A 19,416-nucleotide genomic window follows, 5' to 3' on the forward strand; every position below is an offset into this window, starting at 1 on the left:
TATGGAGGAATGTGTTTGTGCTGGGCTCAGGAAGTTGGGAGATATATGGGGGATGTGCCTCATTCCTTTCATAATCAATCACTTATACTGGAAGCGATGACGTGGAATGAAAAGAGATGACAGGCCAATCCATAGTTCCTTTTCCTTTTAGTCCATCCTTATTCACTAGTAAGCCGAAAGTAGAGTGGTAGTAGAATATACATGTGAAATAATGACAGTTGCATTTGTTTTGCTTTTTTTTTTTTTTTTTTTTTTTTTACTTAGAATGACATTAAACAGAAAATTTTTTAAAAAATCATGACAATTCAAAAGAGAGACCAAGGAAGAAGGGAAAGCATTTTATAATTTAGTACATTTAATAGCACTTGTTTCCTGCATTTCGCAAAAGGCCTCCAAATTTTCACTTTGCACTGGGCCCCACAGATTAGAAAGCACTACCTAATGGTCTTGATGGAAAGATGGAACCTTGAGAAGCCAAGATCCTCTGTTGGAAGTAATATCTTTGTGACCTGAAATGGGTTTCCCTGATTTGGTCTATGGCTATCAAAATGGAAGTGTGAATACTCAAAAGTACTTATTCAATGCCACCATGTATCAATTTTCTTCTATTGATTCTAATTTTAGAAAGTTAAACCTATCCCAAATGTTTGATGAATTCTCAATTTTCTTCTCTTCTTTTTACTTTATGTTCTCCAATTTTTTATATATTCAGCTCTTAGATCCTCATCTGTAATTGACTTTGGGGTGAAGTGTAGAACCAGGAAAACTAAGTGTTTTCAATTTGCAAAATGCTCCTTTAAGACTTCAGCTGTCTGCTGAACCATATTAAGACTCCTGATTTTTATTTGTAAACTCCTTATAAACATTTCTTTTGATTTCTATGCATTTCCATCCCCTTGCTGTCCACAGCCTTGAACTCTGCTTGTATTCTACTACTCTTTTACCTGGGTTCTCAATTCCAACCCAGCAACCACCTCAGTATCTCCTTTATGGAATTTCCCTCTTCTACTCTTGAGTTACATACATCAACCTTTCTACCTGGAATAATCTCATACAGTATGATTACTCCTATTTCTCTCTTACCTCATTAAGAAAAATAGAGATTCTTCAGTCTTACTCCACTTCACCTTAACTACAGATCCACCAAAAACAAGTGGAAGTGCTTTATAACTACAAAGCACAATACGAATATAGTCCATAACATTAATGTCATTTTAATTATATGAATTAAGGTTAATGCTTACTTAGGGCTCACTCTATGCCAGACAGTGTTCTAAATTTTATATATATTAATTCATTTATATTCTCACAATGACCCTTTTAAGGAGTTACTAGTATTTCTCACTTATAGATAGCAAAACAGGCACAGAAAGGTTAAGCAACTTGTCAAACAGCTAATAAGTAGTGGAGGTGGATTTCCAACTCAGCAATACCCTTGTTTTGCCTTCCTAAGGAGAGATGCTGAAAAGTGTCATAATGTCATTCATAGCTTAGTATGCAATAATACCGATAAATTAACATGCATTTACCTAGGCTCTAAGTCCATATTTCCAAGAGGAATGGGGAAGCAGAACTGAATAATCTTTACATCAGGAATTGCCTGCCGGAAAAATCCACCCACTCTTTGACTCTATGATTTTGTCTTGTTCCATTTTGTTTTTTAATTTTGGAGAACAGACTTCTCGGGGAAGTCAGATTTTACTTTGATTTTCCACCAGAGACTGGAGAGTGGAGAGCCTACATGCCTTTGCTGTCTCCCACAGATGCTTGTTCTAGCTGTGTGACCACCAGCCTACATGACTGCACTGCAATCCACTTGGAACTTCCTAGCAGGACCACCCAGAAGCTGCAGCTGGTGCAGAGTATGTGGCCGCCTGGCCTGTTTACATGAGAATGTGAGCCTAAGGAAGTGGACAGTACCTGCTTTCTGCTGTCAGCCAAAGCCTCCATTCCCCTGGAAAGACCCAGTGTGTAATCTAGAGATATTCATAGGTTTTAGCCCTAACTATTCTCCAGACTTGGAAGTGTTCCCTTCCCAACGTTGGAGCAGCTTCTCCCAGGATGCTTGTCACATGTCCCAGTCCAGCAGAGCCAGCTGTAGCTTTGGAAATGTGGGTCAGACAGACTCCAAATGTGCTGATCCTCAGATAGACCACTTTGAAAGAGCCATTTTCTCATACAAAGACTTTCCATTGAATCATATCCCATGCACTATCTCAGGCTTCTCAGAGAGCAACAACACTTAACTTGTGAGAAAAAAAAAAAAAATAGAAAACATGTCCTTAAAACCCTTTCCTGTATCTTTTGTGGGCAGCCAAGTTCATGCCTGGCCACCACCCCAGGAGGGCATTTGGCAATAGTCACAGCTGAAAGCCTTTCTAGCCAGATGAATGACAGTGTCCGGAAAAGCTGACCTGGGGGCTGAGTGGTGCCTCTGGAAGCAAGTTTTATAGAGCTGTTAGCAACGCCTTTATCATACTCCTTAGGTAACAGATTTATTGCTGAACAGGTTATCCTTCCTCTATGTTTTTGTAAATCAAATCCTTTTTAAAACTTTGTTTTGGAACTCTTTAGAGAGCTCACAATTTAAAGAATTTTTGTAATGGACCATTTTATAAAATCATGGGAATAATCACTCCTTCGGCCATCTGCTTCCAGAGTAAGTTCAAATTTTCAAAGATAAAGTTGTCTTAAGTTGAGGGGGACCTGTATTAACAGCTCTGTCTCGTCTACTTTGTCCTTTTAAATAGGCTACTCCACGCTCTCTGTTGCATGCTACAAACAGGCCCTGGGGAAGAGAGATGAGGAGTAAAGCCTAGAGATAAATGTCACAAGTGGTTGAGGCTTTTTCTTCACTGTTAGGCACAGAGCACAGATTCTTCTGAGGCTGAACCTTGAGAGGAAAGGCAAACCAAAATTCATGGAATTAGTACTATGTAACAGGCATTTAATCTCACAACAACCCAGCAAGGGAAGAAGGAAATAATAATACTCAGTGAATCCTACTACCTACTGGGAATGAAGGTGGTAGCTTTACAGTATATTTTTTCATTTAGTCTTTACAATTAGGATTGCCATACTCAGTAAATAAAAATATAGGGTATCTAGTTACATGTGAGCTTCAGATAAACAATAAATAGTTTTTTAGTGTAAGTATGTTCCATACAATAATGGGGACATATTTATATGAAAAATATTATTATTTATCTGTAATTCATATTGAACTGGGTGTCTTGTTCTATCCTACTTATAATAATCCTAAGAAATAGGAATTATTATTTCTATTTTATAATTGAGAAAAGGAAAACTCAGAGTCATGAAGACATTTGCCCAAGATGTTAACTAATGTCAGAGTTAGGATAACAGTCTAGTTCTGTTTGATTCTAAATCCTACACATTAGCAACTCCTCAGAAAGTCCCCTCATCCTAGCTAATACAGAGGATTCGTTTTTAGTTAGCTGAATAAACCACCTCAAGAAAAAGGGCTAATTTCAATTTTAAATACTATTTATTAATGATCTACCTGGTCCAAAATCCTGTATTGGGGCTGGAGAGAAGAAAGAATGTGCTACCAAGATTATTTAGGAACCAGGGCCTGCCCTCACAGAAAAATATAATGAAGTGGGTAAGATGTTTGAGAGAGAAAGAAAAGGAAAACAGAGGGAAGAAACACTCAACATGTTACTCGGTCTCACATTTTTAAACAGGAAAGTTGGTGTTACAGTTGATTCTGCTTTAAAACCTTGAACTAATGGTGAGGTCCCCTGTAGAGCATCTTATGCAGGAAGGGGTGTTGAGTGAGGGAAATTGATGGTCATCCTCAGTGTCTTCTGAGGAAGAAGATCTCTTCCTGCAGATCAGCATCTGCCTTTCTGGAGTGTCCCCGGCACCTTGAGTCTGTGGCTCCAGGTCACTTAGTGACTTTTAGGGTCCTGCAGTGGTTTGGCTGTCACACGGCTGACCTCATGGATGACCAGGGAGACCTTGGCTCGGCTGTCTAGTGAGGAGACCGCCTCTTCCTTCCCTCACTGCCCATAGCTGCCAGCTTGTGTGATGAAATTGATCAGGAAAGCTTAAAAAGAAGGCAGAATCCAAGGCAGCAAGTATGAGAAGCTCAAAAAATAAAATAGTTTCATCATAAAGTTATATTTGAGTAGCTCATGTGTGTCACGCATTGTATCAGCTGTGTTTCATGAGCATTATTCCCAAACATCACAAGAATACAATAAGGTAGGAATTATTATTTCTGTCTCACGGATAGGAACACTGAGGTTCAAAGATGTTAAGGTACATGCTGAAGGCCACACTGTGCACACGAATGTCTGCTCTGAAACTCTCCTCTTGTACAGCACTGAGCTCTCTCCTTAAAATGAAGGGGGCGGGTGGGTGCAAGGGAACTGGACTCCTTCTTCCCTCCAGACAGGCAGGGAAATTCACACTAAACAGCAAGGAGAAAGAGGAAAGGCAGAACCTCAGCGCAAAGAAGCAGACCTGAATGTAATACCATTCTCTCTTATCTCTAAATTGAAACCAGGGGTATACATGCCCACTTTTGTAGCTAACATAAAAAATGGAAATCAACACTGTGCAAATGTATATCTAATGGTATAGCTTACGGTGTGATTCCCTTTCCCCATATCATTTTACAAAATAAAAATGATCAGGGAAAAGAAACGTAGAAATGGACAAAGAAAGAAAAAAGCATATATATATTTTGCTGTTATAGTAAGGGCCTTTTTAAAGTCGAAATTCTGTTTTCGATAAGAAAAAGCTTTTAAGAACATTTTTTATGTAGCATTGTTTATCTGTATTTATAGTCCATTTCTTCCTTCACTTTGCTTCTCCTATACTACAATGCTAAGTTTCCCTTCATATTTTCCCAGTGGTTAACATTCTGCTTCTGAAAATTATCCATTAAAATTTTATCAATTTTGTATTTTGGTGAGACAGTATGAGGAAATGCCATTGTGAAATTAGATTTTTTCTTTGACATCAGGCGCCCAGTCAGCAATCCAATCCCATGTGTTTCTATTGAGACATTAGGGTTTGATATAATTTTGGGCAGAAAACATTTTAAAAATGAAACAATTGAATTTTCTAGATGGTCTTGGGGACCACTTAGCTTAAGAGAATACACTTCCAAATCAAAAGCCTTTCAATCATTTTAAATATTATTTGGATGATATTTGCTCTGTGTGTAGTAGCAGTTTGAATTTGTATTGAATGTTTGACCGGCTCATGCACACATAGATGATGTATGAAATTATTATTTCATATTTTTCTAGTGTTTGCATTGCAAGTGACATCTGGCTGACAGGAACTTGGAGAAATGGGATACGAAGTGAATGCTGCAGTTACCACAAGCATCATATTTATCAAAAGGTTTAAGGTTGGCCCGTCTTTGTTTAACATATGAAACTTGGAACAGTGATGAGGAAGCAGCATGTTTTGGTGTGGCGTGCATTTTTTAACTGAGCTTTTTGGTAAAAGGGTAGTCAAAGAATAAACACTAATTGTATTATTTGTTCTGCTCATGAAACTAAATATTATACATCCTAATTTTAAGAAAATAGACTTAAATTAGGTTTAATATAATTTTCATACATTTTGCCTTTATTCAGAGAATTTGCAGATTTCATATGAGAAGAACATGCATATTGAGCACTATTCATCATTACTCAGAAAAGGCGATGTGGGAGGACAAAAAGCTCAACCTCATTTTTAGTTTTATTTTCTAATTTGTAAATGTGCAAAATTGAAGTAAGACATGTGATACATAGTACAATATCTGCAAGCTCTGACTTTGCTGTAATACACACATACAAATATAAGCATTTTCCTATTTTCCCTTTTCTTGGAAATCATGGGGCAAATTATTAATTAAGTCATGAGAAATATCATTCATTTAACAAAGATTTATGAGCCTACCATGGCCTGTGGGCTACCCAGGTGCTGGAGATATGCAGAGGAATATGACAACCCCTGCTCTTAATAAACTCACAGTCAGGTGGAAGGGGAGGTCACTATGAAATAACTAAGTACAGTATAAGGTTATAAATACCATGAAAACAATATGGAAGTATTGATAAAGGGAAGTAGATGGTAAGAGTGGTCCATCTGCCACAGACAGGTAGGGAACAGAAAGCGCAACATAAAAGCCATTTTGAAATCCTCTTAGTGTATCCAAGTAAGACTCACTCATTGTTTGAAATAGGAAAACAGAAAGATGGTAAAAACTCATCCCAGCTCTTATCACCTAAAGACAAATACTATGAACATTTCCATCTAGTGTTTTCCGAATCACTATTCTTTTTTAGTTTTGAAAGCATTGTGATAATACTGCAAATATGATTAATGTATGAAAAAAAGCTAAGCTGCTTTCAAAGAAAACATAAAATGTCATCATTTAATGCATTTCTATGTTAGTTTAAACTGGATATTGTCTATATAACAATGTCCATGTAACAATCCAATTGATTGTCAATACCATAAATTAGCCATTACTCTATTAGGATGTTTACCTTGTTTTTCATCTCCCTCAACCAACAATAAATTAGTGACTTCTAAGAAAAAAGGCATTCAGGAGAAGAGAGAGAGATCTCCAATGGTGGGATTCCTGGCACCAAAGTAAGATGTGAAAGGGGTAAGTCACATCTTACCCTTTTCAACATTTATTTCAACATTTATTCAGCATCTGCTACTGTGCTATGTACTTTGGATGTGTTAATTTGTTTATTGCCACAGGAATCCTGATTCAAGTGTAGTATAGTGAAAATACACTCCAGATTCACCTAGGGCGGAGTTCCAATCTAATTCTTAGCTTTGTCCAGATGTGTGATTTCCAAATTTAGCTAATCTCTCTGACTCTCAGATTCCTCATTTATGAGTTGGGCAATATTATCACTCATTTGTTTAATTATATGAAGCCCACATTAGGTATATATGTATATTACGTGTAGGGTATCTTGACAGGCAGGAAATGTAAGATAAGTATAATATGTCTCATGTCTTTAAGAAGCTTACAGCCTCATGGCAGAGTCATTCATGGGAGCAGGCCTGACAGGTCCCGGGAGACATATTCTTCCTGGTGGAGTAGCATTTGGTCTGGATCTTAAGTAATGAGGAGCAGGTTTTATCTCATGGTTCTTCAACCAAAATGTTCATCTTCTGATAATCAATCAATCAATCAATCAATCATGTGCCCAGTGCTGTGCATATTTGTTCTGTTCCCTGTTCTGAATAAGCTTACCAAGTAGTTTCAGTCCTAATGCCTAGAAGAATGTGGCTTCTGATTCATAGATTAATACACTAACCTATTTAAGAAGTGATTGTGTTGGTTCAGAGGTGATTGGTTTCTACCAGAGCCTTTCTTTCTAAAAGATGTGCTCTTGTGAACCTTGTGAACAGAGGGTTCTGTCACTCTATTAGTAACCATCTTTGGACACTGTATTTTAAAAACCTCATTAATCTGAATACAACTGTTACTGTTGTATACCTAGAATAACTAGGTTTCACAAATGGACAATGGTATTAAGCAAAATACAGACATACTCTAATCAGATTTGGGACTGCAAATGTTAAGTCCGTCCCTGCTAAAAATTCCTGAATCTAAAATTAAAGCTAGAATACTCAGACCTAATGGCAAGTTTTCAAATGCTCATAATTTAGCAATTTAAAATGTTTCAGAAATCATGAAAAATGTCATTTGAACCAAAAAGATAATTTAGCAAATTTTTGTCTCTCTTCTCCTACCAAAATTTTATGCAAAAGTGTATCTGAAAGTTCAACAAATGTGGGAAAGCAAATATATGTTCAAATTTCATTAATTAACTACAGTTTTAAAATAAAACTATCTACAACTCCTATCTTCTGTAATGAATCAATGGTGTATCAGTTAGCTATTGCCATAAAGCTGCTGCATAACAATCTGCTCCAAAATTCAGTGGCTTAAAACAAACAGCTCATCCATTTTGCTTTTGAGGGTTGACTTAACTGGGATTTGGCTGGCCTAGGCAGATCATGGCTAGTGTTGACTCTATCCCATGTATCTCTTATCCTCTTCTTGGGACTTGTGGGTTAGTTAGTTAGACATATTCTTATTTTAGTGATGGAAGAGTCACCAAAGTTTGAGTCCAATCACCCAATCATTTTTCAAACCTCTGTTTGCATCACATTTGCTAACATTGTTCTGACCAAAGTATGTCATTTAGCCACACCCAGAGCCAGGCTGGATGGGGCACTGCAGAATTACAGGACAAACAGCATAGATGCAGCAAGTGGGGAAGAAGAGGGGCTCTTAGGGTAATCTACCCTAAATGGCTGTGGCATTTTACTACAAAGAAGAATGGCATCTAAATTCAGTGAGTTTTTATTTTTTAATTATCATGTATTTAAAGCCTTCTGTATCCCAGGCATTGAATTTTTACCTCATTATCTTTCTGCAATCCTACAAAATATATTTCAACATCTCAATTATGCAGATGAAGAAATGGAGGCCCAGCAAAGTCGAGTAATATGTTGAAGCTTTCATGACTGATCAGTGGCTGAGTCTAGAGTTAAATCCTATCCAGGGACTCTGGGCTTTGGCTTCTGTTCTTTCTACTATGTAATGATGACTCTATTCAGAATTTCAACTGTAAAATTTAAGAACAAGAAGAAATTTTTAAAATCTCATCTAGTCTCCTTATTTTGTAGATGAGACAACAGAGTTCCAGAGACACGATTTTTCATATTTTTATCTTACTAATTAGTTAACAAAAAAAATCTAGTGACTAGAACCTGGATCTCCCAATTCCTCATTTACTCGTTATTTTATACATATTTTTGTCATTGGTCATACATTTACTGAGTACTTACTATGTGCCAAGCACTGTGGTGATCAAGTCTTCTATTGCTGAAATCATATGCTGATGGTAGAAATGAAGAGAAATAGAAGGTCATGTGTGTGCCTACTATGTGTCACGGTGGGTGTCTTTGTTTTCTAAAATTTACCAAAAATAAAGTTCTCAAGTCCTGCATCAATCTGTTTCTACCAAAATATAGGACAGTTTTTCTTTTTGACCCTGATCACATTCTACATTTCATAGAGGCCAAGTTGGTCTTGGAGGCGGCAGAAGTTGTGCAGGCAGCCGGAGCCTCACTGCTGCTCAAGGCGGGCATCTAGCTCACGTTGGCAGCTGTGTAACAACTCCGAAATCATACAGCTGCCAGGCCCCACCTGAATTAGAGCTGACCTTAAGATGGATTTTGTAAACCATTTAAATAGATCTCTCCTTTTGGAAAGTTTTCAGAGTAAAAAAGAAGAAAACAATAAAATGTCTCCAATTTGCAGACCCTCCCTCTGAGATCTGCTACATGCAGCCTTCTTGCTCTCCCCAGCACTGAATCATGATCCCCAGTGGGTTCTAAAGCCATACGACTGATGGAAAACAAGTAAAACATGGCTTGGAACTGCCTGCATGGAACAAGAACTGCCCTCTCCATGTCGCTGGGCCCATTGTATTAGCCCTGGGAGACAGAGGAGAATGTGGAAGAAATTTGGAGGCAAACCTGGCTGGGTATGGAAGGTGTTGGGGCAAATCATTTAGTGTTTCCTTTTTGGGGAAAAAAAAAGAAAGAGCACCACCCAGGCCAGGGTCTGGTATGTAGCAGGTGCTCAAGAAATAGTTGTTGAATGAATGACAATTGAATTACATTGTCTCCTCTACTTCTGTTGCTTATCTAGTTACCTTTCTCTTGATTTTGGAGAAAGCCTGTTCAGAGACTTGGTACTGCATGGAGGATAATGCTTTCAGCTCCGTGTTTAATCATTCAAACAATATGTTTGAGTGTTTACTGTGTTCCAGGCATTGAGGGTATGATGGTTTGCAAAACCATATGTAATTGCTACTTTCATGGCACTTGCAATCCAATGAGATAAATCAGACATGGGTTTTGAATCCTTATCCTGTCATTCACTAACTCTTTAACTATGGATGGCTTATTAATATCTTTGTGCCTCAGTTTCCTTATATACAAAAAACTGTAATAATAGTACTTAATTAAATTTATATACATATATACAAAACAGAATATTGTCTGCTATTTAATAAGCACTGTATAAATGTTTGTGAATATCTCATATATTGCTGGGAGGATTAGATATGAAAATGCATGTAATGAGCTCAGCATGATGTGGGCACATATGAAGAACCTCTCAATAGATTATTATGAACCTATTATGTGTAGCTTTAAGCATTCTAGCAATTCTAAACTTGAGGTAGAAGAGGTGGGATGTGGTGGGGAGTGGATCAGAGGGAGAGTAACATTAGGTCCCGTGCAACTAAAAATCCATTTTCTTTTTTCCTTTTCTTTTTTGAGACAGAGTCTCACTCTATCACCTAGGCTGGAGTACAGTGGTGTGATCTCGGCTCACTGCAACCTCCACCTTCCGGGTTCAAGCCATTCTCCTGCCTCAGCCTCCTGAGTAGCTGGGACAACAGGCGTGTGCCACCAAACCCCGGTAATCTTTTGTATTTTTAGTAGAGACGGTTTTTCACAAAATCTATTTTCTTGATCTTAGGCACTGAACAACACATGCACACACACATAGAAGCTGCACATCCACTGCATATCTGCGCATCCTTTATAGCACTATTAAGGGCACATTTAGGAGGAGAGGTGCCTGTGTGTCCCTAAATTAAATCTTCCTAAAAGCTGAAGCCTGTTTTTGTGGATTCACTTCCATCTGATGGACACAGTTATTCTATCAGACCCCGCTAAAACACAGATGAAGGGAATTTCCCAGAAAGACCAGGAAAAGATGCTATACCAGGTAGGGGATCTCTGGGCAAGTGGGAGGGTCAGCTTCTACCCCAATTCAATCTTGAGGGACTCTTTCCCATCCTCAGAGTCTGTCAACATCTGTAGAATGATGTATTTTCCTTCACACTCATACTGTTTTTGTATATCAAATGTTTCTTACTCAGTATTGCCCTGTTCCTTTGGATCTAGTGAAAGCATCAGAGATCTGCCATTAATCATTCTTAATTTTATTCCCTTCTTTCTTTCCCACTGGACTCCTACTAGAGCCTCTCCTTCTGTACATAATCACTCCGACCTGTTATTTCTCCTTCTCGGTGGGTTTCTTCCTCCATTTGAATAGCTCACTCATAAACAGCATCATTGAGACTCAAGATAAGTAGATGTACAAGTGCCTCTGTACTTGAAGCTTCCCATCTGGGCAAATCCTCATCCTCTCACTGAAGCATGTCTATGACTTAAGTTTCCATAGCCCTCTTTAGCAGCAGCAGAACGCCTGCTCCCTCCTCCCTTCAACTGCACACCAGCCAATGTGGCACACATTACATCAAACTTAGGCCCCCAAATGGCCCCACCCCAGCCTCTCCCCCAGCACATGTATGCACTGGTAAAACAGGGGAGAAGGGACAATAAGAATATTAGAAGACACCTCTAAGAGCCACAACATAAAAGAGCACCTTAAGTAACAGTACAAACAAGAAAAACTATTACTATAAGCAAATTCCAAAGGATTGTTCTCTATATTCACAAAAACCAGGAGAGGAAGAAAACAGCCTTATTCTGCAGTAGGAGAGAGTTTTGCTAAACATACAGAAGAACCACTTGACAGTGGAGATGAACAAACCCAGAAGCGAGCCACCCCATAAGTTCTTGAAAGCTGCGTTATAAAATGAAAAACAACAATTTATTTTGAATGGTAGAGAAAGACTTTCTGGGAGATGAGGTTGGGAGTGGGGTGGAGTTGGACTACACAAACACATATAATCTTGGAACTGGAAGGGACGTTCAGGGTCTGTACCATCTGTTTCACAGAAGAGGCACAGAATAAATTTGCCCAAGGTTACAAGGCTAGTTGGTGTTTGATATTCCAGACTTCCTAACTCCAAGTCTAGTGCTCTTTTCAGAGCCCCAATTTAACTTAGAAATTGTGTCCCACTTTAAGATGATTTTTTTTTAGAAGGAGGAGAAGAAAGAGGAAGAGGAGGATTGAAACAAACAAACAAAAATGATGGATGGTTGGTTTACCATTATGGATCCTGGTAAATCCAGGATGTGTAAAAGATAATCCTCTCTCCTGGGAAGAAGAAACAGTTAACAGGTGACCATTAACCCTGAAGCCTAATGCTAAACCAGGGCCTGTGAAGACTTGCAGTTATCTTCATTTTGTTGTTTAAAAGACTGGGTTCCATAGGCAGAGACAGAGCTATGCTGAATAGCGACACTTACCATTTGCTCCTCCAAACACATTCTGTAGGAAGGCGTGGGATTTCACAGCAGTGAGAGCAAAACTATTCACAGCAGTACCATATGCTCCCCACCATCAGGAGCGGCGGTACTGGTCACTGGACTTGGCAGGCAAATCAGCTGAATGGAAATTCTGAAGACCACAGTAGGAGTTTTCTCTTTGTGGGTTTTGGATGGTAAAATCTTCAATCTGTTCCACAGGCAGAAATCAGAGTGAAAAATAATTCTACACAAATTGTGAGTGTATGTGTGTGTGTGTGAGGACGTGAATGTGTGTGTTACTTCTAGAAAAGTTAAGGGGAAGCAAAGGCTTGGTGCTCATCTTGCACACTATCTTATAGAGGTAGGAGGTCACACACTGAATGCAAAGAGGTAAAGACTGAGAACGCAGAAGATAGAGAATTATTTTTAGTATAAATTCCATGTTTTCCATTTTTTACCTCTAAGAAAAAAAGCAAGATTGAGAAGAATTTCCCAAATGCCAAGACCATTTAATAGCAGAATTACAACCGACGATAAATGCAGCACTTTTTAAAGCTTGTCCTTTCTCTGTTATTAACTTTGTTCTTTCAGTTGTGCCAGAGAAAGCACAAGAGATAGAAATTGGCAGAAATATGGGTCTGAAGAACAGAAATTCAACTCAAATGAAAATACCGTGAAAACCTCTAGTATAAAAAAAAGTCTTTTGTTTAATAGCAAAACTTTCATCAAGAAAAGGTTTGTTTGAATTAAATGTAAAATTTAGGACAGTCTATCATCTAATCATTACTAATTCTGTGCACATAGGGTATTCTCTATTTCCAAAGTGGTTTGCAATCATTAGTTAATCCACCCAGCATGCTTAGTCTAAATTGTATATATGTATATGATGGATAGGGAGAGTTGCTGGGGAGAGGCAGCATGGCCTAGCAGGCTGAGTAATGGACGGGTAACTCAGAGCTGGGAGTTCTCATTTTCACCACCTGGTTAGTCTACAGTGGGAGCCAAGAGTGCACCCACAGGACTCTTAAGACAAGGAAGCAACTTGTTTCAAAAATACATACAGGTATGATATAAAATACCTTTTCCAACAATTGAGGCCCTGAGTTTCAATTTTCTATTAAGTCCCACTGGCATCATGTAGGTCCAGTCTCAATTTTCCCCATAGGTAAAACATTTTTAAAGGCCAGTCTTTCTGTAAATAACTATATTGAGAGGCAGCACAATTTAATAAGATACCTGTAGATGCTCACCAATGTCCTTTTTAGCATGTGGAAACTGTCCAGAAAATTTAAATGCATTGGAATAAACCAGTGGTGTAATTTCCTTCCCTCTTATTTTTGGCCATCAATAATACTAGCATATATTGTTATCTGAGCTTTGCCAATTTCAATTTTTCTGTTGAAAAGGAGAATCCTCTAAGCAAGATATTGCTTTTAAGTGTTCTAATGTAATTTTTTCAAACATGAACCAAATGCTGGTGCCCAGCAGAGCTTGTCCACATCATGCCTGGATTCCAATTGCATAGCTTTCCTTTATTTTCATTTGTTTGCTCCTACCCTATCCAAACACATTAATTTGTAGTTCAGATAATGTATTCCATATGTTTAATTAGCCATTACATGAAATGTGGGAAGGTGGGACTTTTAAAATGCATTCGTCATTTCTCCCAGTTTCCTGACTGTTAGCTCACATTCTCTGATGGTGTTTGTTTGTTTAATTATTTTCACAATAAAGAATCTGTCTCCAACAAAAGTATCTAATTACTTCAAGTTGTAGATTTTCTTTGGATAATGCAAATTTAGTTTATTTTATACAGTTAAATTAATTCTGCCCTATCTTATACAACATATGTAATATAGTCATTGCTCAATAAATAAATACTCATAATAAAATATAACTTAAATAAACTAGTATTAAGGAGTTCTCCTTTATAAAGTTTCTGGATTTTTAAAGTGCATTTCAATGTCCGTAAATTTCCAATTTTTTTTCTACATAGTTTGGTTGGTGAAATACTAATTTATTAACAGATGTCAAATTTATCTCAAGTATGTCCTACTGATGTCAAAAAAATGACCAGCACTTCATTTGGCATATATTCAGAAATTCTTAACTCTTCCTAATTGATTAACAGTAATAACGGCCCCTGGAATGCCCCCACCGAGTCCGTGGCCAGCCTCACGGTGATTCACTATGGCGTCACTGGGAGAGATGAAGCCCAGGGCTGCAGTGATGCCAGTTCATGCCTTTTCAGTGAGAAAGAATGCAGGTTACACAGAGTGTTAATCTAGCCACAAAATGGGAGACGGTTAAGTCTGCCTGGAATGTCTGGCTGCTGGTTGGCAGACGCAGCCCTTTTTTCACCTTGGATCTGCTGGGCTAAGGATGCTTTCATAGTAATTTTCCAATGTCTTCCTTGATCAGTAGACTGCAGCATTTTATCATTTTGCAGATTTTGTTTTCTTCATGGGTTATTACTTCCACTGAACTGCACTTAACATCTATTAGCTTAGGTCTCCAGAAGATCAAAGCCCCTCTGTATCTGATTATTCTGCTCTTTGCAATTTGTGTCTCCCCCTCACCCTATCCCCTCCCCACCAAGGCAGGAGCCTTGCACGTTTACAGATTTGGTTTCAGTGCTTTCCCCAAATCGTTTATAGACATAAAAGCATCATAAATGGGACATCATGTCTCCAGAAAGAAAATAAGAGAGAAAAAAGTGAAGACAGCAATAGTTATTCTTGTATTATTTCCATCTCAAAATGAATCTTTTAAAATTCATGTTTAAATATTTTTCTTTTTGAAATGAGATGGGTGAGAGAGTGAGGATGAAGTACTAATGTCACAGAATTATGCTAATGTCATAGAAACAAAATTCTTGTTGAGATTTATTCTCTTTACTAAATCACTCTACCCCACTCCCACTATTCCAAAGCCCCGTCCCATCTCCTTACATTTTAGTTTAAAATATTTGCGTTGTCTCTTTCAGGAACCGGTCCACAGGGCCAACATTCCATTCATTTTATGGTTTACTGTTAAGGTAACCTTAATAAGTAGGTTCTGATGGAAGATTTTATTCCCTTTCTGAATCTTTAGTAAATGATAATCATTCTGTAAATTTGGTCTCACCGCTGTGATGTACCAAAGATCCTCTGTCAAATGTCGACCCTGTCTCAACAATAGGCCAAAGCTGGCCCCATCAAGGCATTTGCACTGGCCCTAGAAAGAATATTTTTAGAAGCTACATAAGAGGCCCAGTGTACATCTATCAGCAGACTTGAAGTGGGTGCTTATAAGTTGAGATAAGTATTAGAAACTCAAACTATGTTTGGCAACTTAAAAAAAAATTAACTCTAAGGAGATTTGAATCTGAAGAGATTATTGAAATAAAGACCCAGAGCCTTTTTTGCAAGGATATTTCCTTGTCAGAAATACTCAACACCATTCTCCATGGTGAATAAAGAAGCCAAAGCAAGAAAGGAGAGAGAGAGAGAGAAAGAGAGAGAAAGAGAGAGAAAGAGAGAGAGAACGTGTGAGCTACAGCAGGACTTCCCAAACCTGAATCTGTGTGCAGAGCCCTTAGGGACCTTGTGGAAATGAAGACTATGATCCAGCAGGTCTGGAGTGGGATCTGAGAGTCTAAAATTAAATTACTCACCAGTGATTCAGATGCTGCTGGGCCCAAGACCACATTTCAGTAAAAAGTTAGTGTTTCCTTGTCTCCCTCCACAAATCTGACACTGCAGAAGGTCCCTTCACTCCGCCTGGCACACCTCAACCCGTTGTGAAACACTAGTCTCTGAAGAAGGATGAGGAGGAGCCCTAGAGCAATGGCCCTTAAACTTTGCTACATATTATAATTCCTTGGGAGATTTGAAAACTCTCCATACCCAGACCACACCCCATATATCAATTAGATCAGAATCCTTAGGAATGGAACCCAGGAATGAGTATTTTTAAAAGATTCTCCATGTGATTCCAGTGTACAACCATGTTTGAGGACCAACAGCTTAAATAAAAATAACACAAGGAGAAAAAAATAAAACAGTCAACATGTGTTGGCTTCTTCTATACAAATACATGGCTTTGTGAGAAATATATACCTTTTTGTCATTGAATCATTATAATAAATCTCATTTACAGACCAGGAAACTGAGGCAGAGATTCTGTAACTTGCCCCCAGAAAGAGCTGATAGAGCTTAGATATTCTAGGATAAGAAGGATGATGGAGGAGTGGAGAATCTGCTGGTTAGTCACATTTGTGTGTGAATTCAAAATTTTCTTCTGTTTGTATAGTCGATTTTAACCAACAGTTTGGTAGTGCCATTTAAAAATGTCAATCACCCTTTTTTGTACTCCCCCACCCTCAAAAACCTAACACGGCCTTCCTAAATCATTCATTGCCTTTTCTCACATTTGCCATCTCTTCTCCTGGACATGTTTAGGGTCCTAGGCTCTAGAGCTAAGGTGAGTTGTCTTCAGTTGCTGGCTCCTGGAGCTGACCTGACTCCATAAAAGTGAGTTATACTTTCAGTTCCTTTGACCTCTCTTGCCCCTAACTGGGCAGCAGGGGGAGCTATGACTACCAAAACAAAACAAAACCAAACCAAAAAAAACCTGTGAACTGCCCCTAGATATGATTTTCATGTCCTTCCCTAAAGGAAGTTTATCCTCACAACTCTTCACCTCAAAGCTAATGCCTACTGCCTCAAACCCCAGAGACTGGGTGAATAGCCCATCTAGGCATGCAGATAGCAGCGAAATCAGAAATTAGCAAGCTCTCATGGGGCCCAAAAATGCAGAGACAACTGAGAGGAGCCACGGCCACTCAGTAGTCGGTGTGATCAAGGTATAGTTCAGCAAGAAGACATAAATAGAAAATTGCATCTTCCTGAAAGGTGTTTCTCATTCAAGAAGGACCAAACAACTATGATAAAATGTGTAAAATACAACCGTGAGCTCCCCTTTTTAACTCTGGCCAATGACTTGAATAGTAATTTTTATATCAGTCCTCAGTTTTCCCAAATTTAAATGGGTATATATCAGGCTAATAAATATTAACTTAGGTTGTAACTTAGGTTGTAACTGTATTAGAGGACATACGGTTTGGTTATAAGTCAGGAATCCCCAAACAACATTATCATATTTGAGGAAAATTGGAAAAATCCTAGAAAGAGAACATTCTTTTAAAATTCACAACAGGGCAGGATGCCAATTTACCCCTAACCATAAATCCAGAAAGGCTGTTTCCCAAGCCTGAGACAATTTTCAAAATTGCTGCAGCTCAGACCCACAGACCATGATGTTTTCTGAGGAGATCAAGGTATGTTACTATAACCACATGAACACGTTTAAATAGGACTGAAAGTTAAATGTACCGACTCATTTCATAAGAAATCTGGCCAGGAGCAGTGGCTCACACCTGTAATCCAAGCACTTTGGGAGGCTGAGGCGGGCGAATCACCTGAGGTCAGGAGTTTGAGACCAGTCTGACCAACCTGGTGAAACCCCGTCTCTACTAAAAATACAGAAAGCTAGCTGGGCGTGGTGGCGGACACCTGTAATCCCAGCTACTCGGGAAGCTGAGGCAGGAGAATTGCTTGAACCTGGCAGATGGAGGTTACAATGAGCTCGGATTGTGCCATTGCACTCCAGCCTGGGCAACAAGAACAAAACTCCATCTCAAAAAAAAAGAAGAAGAAGAAGAAGAGGAAGAGGAAGAAGAAGAAGAAGAAGAGGAAGAAGAAGAAGAAGAAGAAGAAGAAGAAGAAGAAGAAGAAGAAGAAGAAGAAGAAGGAGGAGGAGGAGGAGGAGGAGGAGGAGGAGGAGGAGGAGGAGGAGGAGGAGGAGGAGGAGGAGGAGGAGGAAGAAGAAGAAGAAGAAGAAGAAGAAGAAGAAGAAGAAGAAGAAGAAGAAGAAGAAGAAGAAGAAGAAGAAGAAGAAACCCTCACTCTCTCCCAACTACTCTGAATCATGCATCCAGTTTATCCTCCCTCCTCAACTCTGATCTGAGAAGTCATGAGGGGCAGGGTGATGAGTATTCAATGCTATTTTTTTAATCCACAATTAGAATCTCTTTAAATTTTCTGCTCTGCCCTTGCTTCTGGAGCTTCATCTCTGGGAGGAACTGAAGAAGGATAAAACCAGAACTTTTCCCCTTAAACAGATTTTGACAACCGTGATGCTATGGGCTTCTAAAGTGTTGCCATGAGTTGATGAAGCTTCTGGACAGTTGATATGTGAACTTTGTGAGGGGGCATCCTGGTGTCTCTCTGATGGATTTTCAGAGTATGAGATATATAGGTTTGAGTCACTGGAGCATGTGCTAGCAGTGTGATGTGGAAATATATTCAGAGCTTATTAACCTTAATTCTACTTATTCTATTGTTCACAAATATGTCCTAATAGTGTGTGAGTTTGCTTCTCTTCTCCTGGATGCACTCAATCTAATAGAGGAACTAGGCTATTGCACTGCAAGCAGACAGATTAGTAGTGGCACAGATGCATGCAAAAATACACAGACAAGACTTCACTCTGTAGTTGGAGCCTCCCTGGCGATTCTCCTGTGTCCTTGAAATTGAGTTGCCAGTTCACTTACACCAGCTAAGGAGTCTGCTTCTCCTCACTGAGCTCTGCCGGAGTGCCCCTGCCTTACTCTCCTGTGTGAGAGTTACATGCTCCACCCCTTCTCTGCTGAATCTAGCTGGCATCCTGAGTCAGACTGGAACATTTGAAAACACACACACTCCCCTCTCTGGGAAAACAATTCATCTGAGAAAAGGGGAAGTGACAATCTTACTAAGGAAGCTGACTTTTTAAAACAGATTTTTTTCTTTGAGTCCTAGTGACTACAGAGGCTTGCATAATGGTCCAGGCTCAAAGGAAAGGTAGCCTGGAGTTTGAGAGCCTTCCCAGTGCAGCCCAGTGTAAACTCCCCAGTGAGGGGGATCAGAGTCTAAGGGATGAGGCGGGTGGGTGGTCAGACCTATGAGCCATTCATTCCTCCTCCAAGAATAGAAACTACAATTCTACATGTTTTGTTTTCAGGCTTAAACAAAAATAATAAATGGGCAGTTTTCCCTAGTGTCCTAATAGGCCGCCTGAGGCAAATAAGCATGAACAATAAACCTTGTTAAATGATAATCTGGAAAGGAAAATTGAGACCTTATTCAA

The 19,416-nt window shown here is 39.0% G+C and overlaps 1 long non-coding RNA gene across 1 annotated transcript; it reads right to left on the reverse strand.

Annotated features, from left to right (window-relative positions):
• Positions 1-239: 239 nt before the first annotated feature.
• Positions 240-16,049, reverse strand: LOC119625647 (uncharacterized). Its single transcript, XR_005241805.2, has 4 exons — positions 15,902-16,049; positions 12,247-12,454; positions 3,696-4,072; positions 240-2,893 (listed from the first exon to the last, which is right to left on the reverse strand). It is a non-coding gene; the product is annotated as an uncharacterized lncRNA (long non-coding RNA).
• Positions 16,050-19,416: the final 3,367 nt, after the last annotated feature.

This window comes from Chlorocebus sabaeus, chromosome 20 (assembly GCF_047675955.1).
Source record: "Chlorocebus sabaeus isolate Y175 chromosome 20, mChlSab1.0.hap1, whole genome shotgun sequence".
NCBI lineage: Eukaryota > Metazoa > Chordata > Mammalia > Primates > Cercopithecidae > Chlorocebus > Chlorocebus sabaeus.